The sequence below is a fragment of the Trichosurus vulpecula genome, chromosome 8 (assembly GCF_011100635.1).
Source record: "Trichosurus vulpecula isolate mTriVul1 chromosome 8, mTriVul1.pri, whole genome shotgun sequence".
Classification (NCBI taxonomy): Eukaryota; Metazoa; Chordata; class Mammalia; order Diprotodontia; family Phalangeridae; genus Trichosurus; species Trichosurus vulpecula.
The window spans coordinates 20624363-20637682 of record NC_050580.1 but is presented as its reverse complement, the minus strand read 5'-3'; positions in this window follow the sequence as shown (position 1 = coordinate 20637682).

The window sequence follows — 13320 nt, the reverse complement described above, 5'->3', positions numbered from 1 at the left end:
CTGGACAGCTCCGGTTCTGTGTCAGTTGTTTTGCATCTCACCTTTTTAATCCATCAACTGCTACACCTGCGCCAACTCGACCAAACTCGTTGGGCAGTATGAAGTTGCTTTCTGGTGATGCACAATCGATATCAATGACTCTGTCATCCAACTAGCCCTGCGATCTGTGAGAACAGACTTTTTTTTTGGCTTCTGTTCTGAGAGAGCTGAGTCAGACTCCTGGACTAATATAAAGGGACTGGATAAATAGATGGTGATGTGAACAGCAGGGTGGTGTGATTCTCCATGACCTCCCAAGTTCTGCTGGCATCCTGTTAATGAAGGAGGCCGCCAGCTGGTGTCGGTTTTATTCAGCTGTGACAGATTAGCATCTTCCGTGATATTAAAATATTGAATGCAGATTCATTAACGGTGACACTGGCGGTCTGACTTTGGCTCCAAAACCCCAGTAACAGCACCCAGAATGGCCAGATCATCATGGTAATCAGCCTTCCAACAAGGGGACTAAACCACTCATCATGCTGGTAAGCAGATGAATCACACGTCTCTCTGTCCCTCCTGGACAGTTTTGGGCACAATTATGTTCTTGCTTGCTCCTATGCCGCCTAAAGAATCACAGAGAGGGAGAATCAAAAGCTAGCCCCAAAGAATAACAGACATGACTCATGGCAACAATAATATATTTGGAATTAGCTGAATATTTTAGGAATTAAAGCCTCTGTACCCACTGGATAATTAGGCCTACGAAGAAAGTACAATAGGGAGAGAGCTTGTCATATTAAGGATGTTTGTAGAAGTTATTTATATAACCTTAGATGCCCACTTTACAGCTGAGAACACACTTGAAAACTTGAATAATTCAACTCAACAAATATTTTTAAGTGTTCACTCTGCACAGGTATTCACAGAGAGCCTCATGACATCAAGTGAAAGTGAGGGAGTCTCTTATAATGTCAGGTGGTCCTCTTATGGAAACTTTGTAGGAGAACACAGGCAAAAGTTGAACAGTATGTATGGGCATGGAAGGGGTACTAGTTTCATTGAAGGAGGGTGTATGTACGTTGGTGAGATCATAGAACCATTCGGTATTTGAGGATGTGCTGGGCCTGTGTTGCATACTGAGGATACAAAGAGAAAAATGAAATCAGTCCTGCCCTCAAGTAGCTTATGTTCCCCTGGGGGTGGGGAGGATAGAAGACAAGATGTATAACAAATTAAGTCATACAAGAAAATTTCTGGAGAAAGAAAGGAAAGAATAAAATAAGCATTTATTAAGTAGTTACTATATGTTGGGTACTGTTCTAAGCACATTACAAATATTATCCCATTTGATCCTCACAACAACCCTGGGAGGTACGCTATATTATGAGTCTCATTTTTATTGTTGAGGAAACCAAGACAGATGCTAAGTAACTTGCCCAGATTGCGAGTAAGTATCTGAGGCTAGATTTGAATTCACACCTTTCTGGCTCCAAGCCAAGCATTCTATCCACTGAGTCACCTCATTGCTTACCAACACTTGGGGGAATGGGACCAGAGAAAACACTGAGGAGGAAAAAGCAGAGATAAAGAGTGAGTGCATTCTAGACATGAAAGACAGGCTGCCCAGATGCATGGACATGAGAAATGACCTGTTGAGCTTGGGGAATAGTTAGCATTCTAGTTTGGCTGGAAAGGGAAATGCCTGAAGTGAGGAGAGGGGTTCATGAGAAAGGGGTTTGTGAGAAATAAGACTGGAAAGGTAGATTGCAGCCAGATAGAGAAGGACTTAAGGAATATGCATTTTAGCATCATGGCAGCAGGGAGCCACTGAACATTTTTGAGCAGGGAAGTTGAATGATCATTTGTTAATGTCTTTCTTTAAGTAGGACCATGTAGTGGATTCAAAATGTGGTCTCCCCATTGATGTGGTTTTGAGATGCCTTCAAAAGACTGAATTTAAATCAAAACGACCTTGCACAAGATGTAAGACAATATTATAGCATTAGCACTGGAGAAGATGATAGGCAAATGATGAATGAATAGGTTTTAGGTGATCACATTTCTTTTTCCCAGAAGCCTTTGCTTGTCCTAAAAAATGGATCATATCCTCAAACTCTTTTATTTTTATAATTAAACTTATCTCAAGGGCTATCGGAGTTGGGGTGGTAGCAGTGATGTGAGTGATTTTATGGTTATCTATCAAACCTTAAAGTCTCTGTCCTAGCATTTTGATTTGGGAGCTCATATTAAAGAACTTGAATCTTGAACTTGTTCAGGCACGGAGGTAATGATGCCCTTCATTTAAACAAAAAGTAAATGGTAAAATAATAAAACCACAATGTATGGATAGAGCGATAAATCTGCAAATTCAGTGTCTGACTAACCGAGAGAGTTGAGATTGAGTGCGCTATTTCCGAGATCTGAAATAGAAAGGAATAAATAAATCCAAGCCTCCCAATTAAACCAACTCCATTGTTAGGTCTTATTTCTTGGATCTTTTATCCATGCGAGAGGGTCATCAGAAGGCTTTAAATGAGTCCCCAGGGAGTAATAATCTGTTATCATTTCTGCAAGGCACCAGGACAGTTAATGAGACTATTTTTCCTGGAATCGAGTTGGTAATTGGTTCCTTGGCCTGAAATCTCTTCAAGTTCAGTTTTATAAATTTGGGTCAAGGATATTTACTGGGAAGATTTGAGTGTCTGGGCACTTGACACCAGTGACTTTACGTGATTCTCTAGGATTCACCGAGTTGATCTCTCTCAAAGTGTGTGCCTATTTCCGATGAATGCCAATCGACAGAGATCTCTCAAATTCCCCCTGCCATTGTGGCCTCTTTGTAAGTTTCCCTGTCTCATTTGAAAATGATCTAGGCAATTTTGGAAGACAAAAGATCATTTCTGATGAAAGCGTCATGTTAAATTAGAATATTTCTCCACAATCATTTTTTCTCATTATCCATGAATGTGCTCTGATTGAAGAAACCCTTGTTTACAGTAAAATCTCATTATTTTTGGTTCTCCTTATTCAGAATTTGTGCTTTTCCAGGCAAGGGTCTGGACTGATGTTTAGCCCTGTATTTTCTATGAGGAAATAATATGGTAAATACCTTAGTTATATAAAGAAAGATCTCGGGGGAAATGTTTAAAACTACTTAAGAGGAAAAGAAAAAAGATTTCCAAGCATGCTGGAAGGACCATTTACATACAAAGACCTGAAGTGTTAATTATAAATAATTTTTATTTATTCATTAAACAGTTCCCTTAGCAATCTCTTAGTCAGTCTGGTTCCAGCTATTGCATCTCCTGGAAAATAATAAAATCACCTTCCCTTAAAAATTGCATAAATTAGCATAATTTCTTCCTAGTAGAATGTGAGGTTCTTGAGATCAGGGTCTATTTCACATTTGCCTCTGTCCCTAGTGCCTAGCAATGAGCATAGCACATAGTAGGTACTCAATAAATGTTTTTTGAATTCATTTCCTATTAATCGAAACTGGCTGTCATCCATTGAGTTCAAAATGCACTTGTATTAAGTGTTATTTTACTGTGGTGAAAGAAGATATGGAATACGGACCTAGAGACCAATCATTTATTTCTCCCTAAGTGGAATGTAAGTTCCTTGAGGGCAGGGCCTTTAAAAATAATGCCCCTTCTCTCCTTTAATGCTTCTGCTGCCCTGGGGCAGGCCCTTACTGCTTCCTGCCTAGATTATTGAAATAGCCTGCTGCTTGGCTCCTGACCTCAAGTCCTTCAATTAACAGTCAGCTTGATCTTCCTGAAACACAGATCTTATCATATTACCCACTGATTCAATAAATTCCCTATTACCTGCAGCGTCAAATACAAAATCCTCTCTGTTTGACTTTTAAGGCTCTTCCTAACGTGGCGCCTTTCACCTTTCCAGTATCACACTTTCCTTCTCTCCTCTGTATCCTATGGCATCCAGGGACATTGGCCTCCTTGCTGGTCCTCACACACAATGCTTTCACTGGATCTTCCCTCTGCCTTGAGACATTCTTCCTTCTCCTCTTTTAGATTTTCTGACTTTCCTCAAGTCTTAGCTAAAGCCTCACCTTCACCGAGAAGCCTTTCCAGGCCTTCTTAATCTCAGTGCCTCTGTTCTGAGACTGCCCTTAATTTATTCTACATAGGTATTGTTTGTGCATACTTTGCACATTGTCTCCCCCAATTAGACTGGGAACTATTTCTGGGAAGGGTCTGCTTTTTTTTTTAACTCTGTATCCTTATAGAGTAGGAGCTTAATAATATTAGTTGATTGTTCCTGGCACATAGTAGGAGCTTAGAAATGTTAATTGTTCCTGGCACATAGCAAGAGCTTAAAAATGTTAATTATCAGTTGTTCCTGGCACATAGTAGGAACTTAATAATGCTATTTGACCAACTGGCTGTTCTGCTTTTCTGGAAAAAACTTGGATGAGTTTTGCACCCATGGCTTTTCGGCTACAAATCTCAAGGATTAGCTGAGAGTTATTCCTTGCTGGGCTGGCTTGGCACAGGCTCTAAGGCCTAGTTCAAAAGCTACTTCCTCTTTGATCAACTTAGGCTACAGTGACCTTTTACTTCTAACTTGCCTCTAACTTTTGTTCTCCATGTCACCGGTTTGGAAGGCAGCGTGGCCTGCTGGAAAGAGTTCCAGGTTTGGAGCTAAAGACTTCCTTTCAAATCCTTTCTCTGCCACTCCTAAGCTCATGAGCATAGGCAAGACATTTCTCCTCCTCTGGGCCTTGGTTTTCTTGCCTGTAAAATGCAGAAATTAGACTTGATGATTCCTGAGCTTGCCTTCCAACTCTAGATCAATAACCATGTGTTATTGTCACAGACTGTCTTATGGTTATTTGTACCTTATTAGTGTGAATAATGTATCCTGTGTATAATGAAACCATGACGGGGTTGCATTATTAAATACGCACTGCATGTTTCCATTGGGTTGGAACCAATCGCCATATTTCGCATAATTATAACTTTGAAGAGTGGGAATTTAAATACATGCTATCTCTTCAGGAGATTCAGGTTCACACTCATTGGGCCTAGCTCTATATGGTTCTAGGACAGGTATGATGGAACAAGAAATGGTCAGTTCATGGAGAAAAGCATGGGACTCATGGGATCATACATCTTGAACTGGAAGAGAGATCTTAGAGGTCATTTCATCAAACTCCCTCACTTTACAAGTTATGAAATCAGGGTCCAGGGAGGTTTGCAGCTGGTCAACATCCTCAATGGTTTACTGATCTCCAAAATAGATGACAAGAACTGGAGGAAGGTCTCTGGTGCATTGAGTAGATCATTTATGGGATAGTTAGTAAATTTTGAAACTAAAAATGTGAACACAATTTATAGATGAGAGGGCATGAAGGGTCCCTAATATGCACTGATGAGATGAAAGCATGCATTGAATGGTATATGATAGTAAGCCTCCTAAGGACAGCGACCTTGTCCCACATACCTTTTTATCTGACAAAGTGCTTAGAATAAGGCTTTGCATCCATCCGCTTAGTTATTCAGCAAGCTTATATTTATTGTCTACTATGTGTCAGGTGCTGGGGATACCAGGACAAAAATGAAACCCTCCATGCCTTATGTAGCTTTGAGTTTTATACTATGCAGATAAGTCAAGATGAAACACACATAAAGTCAATCCAAAGTAATTCTGGGGGTGGCAGGGTCGGGTAGAATAGAAGAAGCGCAAAGAAAAACCATGTATAGGAGTTGCACTCATGCTGAGCCTGGATGGAAACTAGGGATTCTAATAGGTAGAGAAGAGGAAAGGGCACATTCCATAAATATTTACAGAATGAATTAATGAATGCTAACATATCCAGGAGCTTCTTCTATGGCATTTCCTGGGTGGTGGTGGTGGCATCTTGAGTCAGTGTGTTCTTTCAAGGAGTATCAGAGAAACATGATGAATTTCTTTTGCTTTCTCTCACTTTTGATCTTTGCTCAGATGAGAGAATACTATGCACTTTCCTTAGGGATATGATTTCATTTTCACAAATATTTATTATTAACCATCTACTAGGTTTGAGGAACTGTTCCAGGTGTTGCAGAGACAGAAACAAAACATGACCATCTCTGCCCTCAAGGAATTTGATAGTGTGTGTGTGTGTGTGTGTGTGTGTGTGTGTGTGTGTGTGTGTGTGTGTGTGTGTGAAATATAAGTCTAGTGTAGTGGAAGGGCCCTTGAAAATCTCACTCTGTGTCCTGGCTTTATGCCCAGTCTGAGGAGACCAGGTTGCTTAATCCATTTACAACAGCATTCAAATATAAGCCTCCGAATTCTCATGTATGTCAGTTCTCAGTTACCCATGGGGGCACTCTTCAGAGTAAATTATCCATAGTTCCAGCCAGTTTAGCTAGTCTGGTTACCTCCCCTACTCCCTAGTAACCTTGTTCTTTCTTTATCTTACCTTTTCAGACTGTATGAAGGAGTAGTAGCCTGAGACTACACTCTTTGCTTGCTCTGTCCTCTTTTGAAAGAATGGAATGCTAGGGATCCCAAGGGCTCACCAACTTATCTGAGGGCAAAGATGCAAAGCTACCCATCTTGTGGCCAAAGGGGCAACTGGTGGCCTGTTTCTTTCCTCTTTTTTCCTTGCCAGGAGTCAGGAAATCCTTGTGGCCTTGTGTATAGACTGGCCATGCAGGGCCAATGAAAGGTTTTGCAATCTACTGCATTCCCCTTCCTAGGAATAATTGTGTGCTCTATATATATATATATATATATATATATATATATATATATATATATATATATAATAGGATTATTGTTCAGAATGCTGTTTTTGTCATGCAAGAGTCATTTTTGATAATTTTATATTTATTCTTGAGAAAATAACTTCACAGCTAATCCCTATATTTGACAATTCAATTTATGCTAGGTGTGTAGGTTTGTTATTTAGCTAATAATTTCCCCAGATAATCCATGTGCTTGAGAAGATGTTGTTGTATGGCTGATAATTCCCATTAACAATCTGATGTCTCTGTCTTTCTCTTTCTCTAGAGTCAGGAAGACCTGAATTCAAATACCCCATCATGCTCCTAGCTGTGTGAGCCAAGGCAGGTCACTTAACCTTTCTTAACCTCTGTTTCCTTATCTGTGAAATGGGCATGATAATAGCCCCTATGAGAATCAAACAAAATAATATGTAAAATGCTCTGCAACTTTAAAAGTGCTTTATGAATGCTGGTGATTATAATTATGATTATTTCTCTTGAGCAAAATTATATCTTTGTTTTGTGGGGTTCAGCCTAAGGCTCCCCTAAGATGTGGTATAAAAAAGATTAGGTAAAAGGAGTAGATTATGCAGTACATTTTTCCCCTCAAGGCTCCCTCTGATGGTAAGTTAGAAACTGTTTCCTCTTCTGTTAAATGAAGGAAGTGGACGAGGAGACCTTTAACTTCCTTTAAGTTCTAAAGCTATGTTCCTATGTCCTTTGTACATGGAAATTAATAAGTACTAGTCGACAAGCATTTATTAAGCACCTACTTTGTGCCAGGCAGCTAGGGGGTTTGGTGGATAGAGTTTGAGGCCTGAAGTCTAGAAGACTCGTCTTTATGAGTTCAAATCAGGCTTCAGACAGCAGCTGTGTGACCCTGGGCAAGTCAATTACCCAGTTTCCCTCAGTTTCCTTGTCTGTAAAATGATCTAGAGAAGGAAATCACAAACCACTTTAGTATCTTTGCCAAGAAAATGCCAAATGGAGTCAACGACTGAATAACAAAATGTGCAAGGCACTTTGCTAAGTGCTGGGAATATGAAACTAAAATTTAAACAGTTCCTACCCTCAGGGAGCTGACATTCTTATTAGTGGCACGTTTCCATGTGTAGGCATAGACAAGACATATAAAAATGAAATACTAAGTAACCTTGTGTTGCAACAATTCGGCTAACAGCTTCTGTGGGGGTGAAAGACCAACACAAGCCCAACAATGAGGACACTGCCAGCACAGTTTCTTTTGATCTGCTTTACTAAGGAAATCAGTGTTAGGGGGTTAACAATCTTATTTCAGTCCAACATACAAATATCATTCACTTAGTTCAAGGGAAAAAGCCAGCACCCTGAACTTCAGAGCAAATACAAACACATTACAAACATACATCATAAACAGACCAAATACAATTCATAATTACCAAGCAGGTATCAATGTCTGAGTTCGGGTGCCAGGGAGGTCATAACAACGGCTAGCCCAGAGTCACTCGCCACTCCTGTGGCTCACAGCCCCCAAGGGAGAACACCGATATCTGGGTTTATATATCTTGTTCAGGGTCAAAGGTGGGTCACACAGGCAACTCACCCATGTGACCTAAAAGCATCACAAAAATTCGACTTACACCCACATGGTCTAAAAGCCTCTGATGTCACAAACATGTCACTCAACCCATGTAAACTAGGCTTTCCCTTGAGGCAAGGAGGTCATGAAGGACTCCTAATTTAATCAAGGAAACAAAGGCCAAACTCTTCAAGGGCACTTGACTAAATAACTGTTAAAAGCTCATCTTAATTACCAATACACCTTGGAGTGGAAGGTACTAGTATTTGAGGACAGCAGCAAAGACCCTCTGTATCCAGTGGTGTTGAGCTGAGTCTGGAAGGAGACCAGAGGTTTGAGAAGGGGGAACACGCTTGTCATGGGGAGCGAATATGTTTAATTTAATGTAATTGAAACATGTGTAATCTTTGACCCAGATTTCCTAAGCTCTAAGTGTATATAGACAAGGTCCAATCTTGGGAGTGCTCCCCAAAAGATGACTGTGAGTTTAGTTCATTGTATCCCCTCCCAGAGTTTACTCTAGGAAAATGTCCACATTTAGCTCATGTCTCAGTCTCTACAGATGTAAGCAAAAGAGTTTCCTAGATCCTGTGCAAGAACTCAGAATACCAAAGCATATACATCAGGAGCAAGGCAGCCTTTGGTTCACCCCTTCCAATCCCCTCCCCAAATGCACAAAGAAGACTTACAGGCACATCTAAACAAACATAGAAAACACAATCAGGACTCACAGTAAACCGCAAACACCAATTCTAGCCTCTCTCTGGTTCTTCTGCCTCCAGAGTCCTAAAGTGCTCCATCCCTGGAGCCTTGGCATGATTTGAATCTTGCACAGAGTAGAACTGAGCTTAGACTGACTGGGTAGGCAATATCCCAACATTTTAGTGATTCCTCCTTTTGACTCACAGAGAACCACCCAACCAGCTTTATGCACTACTCTGACGGCTTTGAGTCCCCCTGGAAGGGGCACACTCTTGAGGCTGATGTAGGAGAAGTTAATCTCCCTTCCTATTAGACCTACACCATCTACCTAACTCACGCTAATAACAGAGGGCAAAGTCCAGATCATTTTCTCCCCCATGTTGCATCTAGTGATTTCTCACTGCTCCATTCATCACTTGGGGTTACTTGTGGGGCAACTCTCAAGCCTTGTGCTTCCCAAGGATTACCTCTTCTCCAGTCAGACAGCTAGATTCTGAGACATGCTTACTCGAAGATCCCTGCTTCTCCTCTAACAAATATTTATTAAGAACCTACCGTGTGCCAGGCTCCAGTGGGATGCACAAAAAAGAAAAGAACAGCCTTTGTCCGCAAAGAACTTAACATTCTATTGGACAGAAGTAATAATAAGAAATGGATTTAGAGCCTGGGTACCCCTTGGAGGACAATCTTTCCTTTTTCATCTGAGGTGGAATTTGGGAGTCTCTGACTTCTAGTCCAGTGTTCTATGCATGGCTTCTTCTAAGTAAGTAAATATGTTATATATGTGTATAGACATACATGTATATATCTACAATATAACATATGTAATAACATATACAAAAGTAGTGGCGCAGCACATGTTACATGTGTGACACACATGTGTTATGATATGTTATAATGTAGCATGTGTTATATATGTATTGTATGTAAGTTATATATGTGTATATGCATATATATACACCTAAATAACTTATAGTTACTTACATATTATACAATGTATTATATATTTTCCATATATGATTATATACAACACAATATTTAATATATTACATATTATGCAATACGTTGTTATATTTTATAATATATGCTGCTTATATATTTACTATATATCTATATACACTACTCCATTTGCTTCATAAAGCTGTACCATCAATAACGTCATTGCTGTTTTCTTTTTAATCTCTTAAACTCTAAGGATATTTAGGTCATGAAACTCTGCATTTTAATTCCATACATCAGCTTCTATACATGTGTCAGTGAAGCTGCCCCTCCCCCCACATATAAATTTATAGGAAAAGAAACTAACTTTGAGAAATTGACAGTGACATGTGCAGAGGCTCAGCTAAAGGAAGCTCTGAGATCAAATGGGACAGGCCCACCATTCTGCTTTTGCAGAGGAAGAAACACTCCCCCAAACCCCAGCACTCAGAAAAGTTCTGAAAAAAGCTCAATTTCGACTGTCACCTCCAACTTCTCCTGTGGCTTACTTCTCTATAACATGTCGAGTGAAATTCCTCCCTCAGTTATTATCAACTTGCAATTCTACCAGACTTCAATCACAAGTCTTAGGTCCTCCCGTCACAAAAGTGCCCATTCCTCTAAATTGGTTCCACATTCTCCTAAAAAATGAAAGCCTAGAATAAAATAAAACAATAATACCACCAGATGGTGTGCCCAGACTTGATATTTCTGGAAAATTTCTGGTGCATATTTCTCGGCTCTCTTGAAGAAACTGACAGTTCAATTGATTTAAAATTTGTGCTGGGAGCTTTTGCAAGTTGGCATTTTTAGTAGCTCACTTAGAAAACTTTGCATTGAAAAAAATATATAATGTGTATCTGATAAGCCTCCAGCCCTTTTCCTTCTTTCTTTAAAAATACAATTTCATTGATACTTTTTGTTTTAAACATCATCTGGATTTCTGAATACATTAGCTATTTCTTATAACAAAGATTTAAAATGAAAGAAAGATGTTTTTAGTGAAACTAGCTAATATATTGAAAAAAGTCTGGCATTTTAAATGCAGTATTTGATAGTCATAGTCCTTTACCACTAAAAAGGCGGGGAAGGGAAATGCCTTCTCTACTCTCTTCTTTGAGGTCAAGCTTGGGCATGAGAATTTCATTGGGTTCAAATGGCTAATGTTGCTCAGTTCTGCTTACCTCACTCTGAATTGCTTCATATATTCTTATTCTCCCCCCTTTTCCTTTCCTCTCTCCTCCCCTTATTTTATTATGTGGGACAACTAGGTGGTTCAGTGGATAGAGCTCTGACCCTGGAACTGGGAATACTTAAGTTCAAATGCAGCCTCAGACACTTACTATGTGATCCTGTTCAAGTCTCTTAACCCCTACCTCAATTTCCCATCTGTTAAATGGAGATGGTTATAGCACATGCCTTCCAGGGTTGTTGTGAACATCAAAGGAGCTAATATTTGAAAAACACTTTGCAAACCTTAAAGCCTTATATTAATATTATCTGTTATTATTGTCATCCTAGTCATCGTTTGTTACAACAATAATGTTCCATTGCATTCACACGTTGAAACTTGTTTAGTCATTCCCCAATTGATGGGCATATGCTTTGTTTCCAATTTTTTGCTCCCACAAACAAAATAATGTTGTATATGGGTTTTTGGGGGGGTGGTCATTGGCCTCCTTAAGAAATATGCCTAGCAATGGGATCTTTATGGACAGCTAAGTGGTATCACAGAAGATAAAGCACTGGGCCTTGAGTTAGAAAGACTCATCTTCCTGAGTTCAAATCTGGCCTCAGACACTTCCTAGCTGTGTGACCCTGGGCAAGTCACTTAACCCTACTTGCCTCAGTTCCTTATCTGTAAAAATGAGCTGGGAGAAGTAAATGGCCCTTCCAGTATCTTTGGCAAGAAAACTCCAAATGGGGTCACGGGGAGTCAGACACAACTGAAAATGACCTAACAATAAGAATCTTTAAGAGACTGTGCTAGGCATCCAGAGTAGGAGAGACATACAGATTGGACTTGGGCTTTTCCTGTACTGGAAATTCCCAGATGTGTGGCCATCTTTTCTGCACAGGCTGAGCTTGGGGCAGCGTTGCGCTGGAAGACATTTAGTCACTGGCCCTCTGGAAAGGGTGGCATGACACCTCTTACATTTAACCTGTATAATTAACAGTTTTGCCCACTCTTTCTTAAGTCTAGAGACAATCAGCAAACAATAAATGAAACCCCCTTTTATAGGTTATTGATTTCTGAGACATAAATGCTCACACTGAAAATTTAACAATAGGCTTCTATTTAACAATAGGCCAGGTTGAGATGGCTCCAGCACACCTCAGTCCCAGCTGAAACCAGCATGTCTCAGAAGCAGGTGCTGACTGAGAGCCTCTTGACTCTCAGGTCTGCTTTCTCTCCAAGCTGCTTCTTAGATACTGAGTAGCCACTGACAAAGCAAGGAACAGTCCCTGTCCTCAAGCATGTTCTGCAGGGGGCTATGATATGTAATATCATATGGATCTTATGATATGAAAATAAATAAATATAGGAAAATCTGAGGCAAGGAAAAGCACCAAGAGCTCCAGGGATCTGGATAGGCTTCTCGAGAGAGGTGGTGGCAGTGACGGGGGACAGCATTTCAGACCTGAGGGACGATCTTTGTGAAGGCCTGAAAAGAGGAGATAGAACACTGAGGGTGGGGGTGGGGAAGCACGGCAGCCAGTTTAGCTGTATGGGAGAGTAAATGCAGGAGACAAAAGTGAAAGAAATGAGGAAAGTCGGCTGCAGCTGGACTGAGGGAAGACTGTTGATCTCATCAGAGCAGGGATTCTTATTTTGGGGTTCTGAACTTTTCAAACCGTCTAACTATTTCAACGCAATTACTTTTCTTCATAATCCTATTTTATTTGATGAATATAGAATATGATTCTGAGAAGGGGTCCATAGGCTTCCCCAGACTGCCACAGGGATGGCTGGAGAGAGGAGAGACTAAAGGCAGGCAAACCAATTAGGAGTTTTCTGCAATAATGTGGGTGAGAAATTATGACGAGTTGAGTAGAAAGAAGAGGATGAATATGAGAAATACTGTGGAGAATTGATAGGCCTAACAATTTATTGGATGGGATGGGAGGGGAGTGCGGGGGAGGTGAAGAAGAACCAGGAGTTGAGGAAGATTTTTAGGTTGTAAAACCAGGTGGCACAATGCCTTCCTTTACATACAGTTACATTCACTGTCTTTGGGACAATGCTCCCATTTACCCAGCAACTCCCAGGCAAAATGTCATTCACTAGTGCATCAGAGCTGTGGCAAACTCTCTTTTCCTTATTAGTCTGAAAGGTTGGGTTGCCTGCTGTGAGCTAAT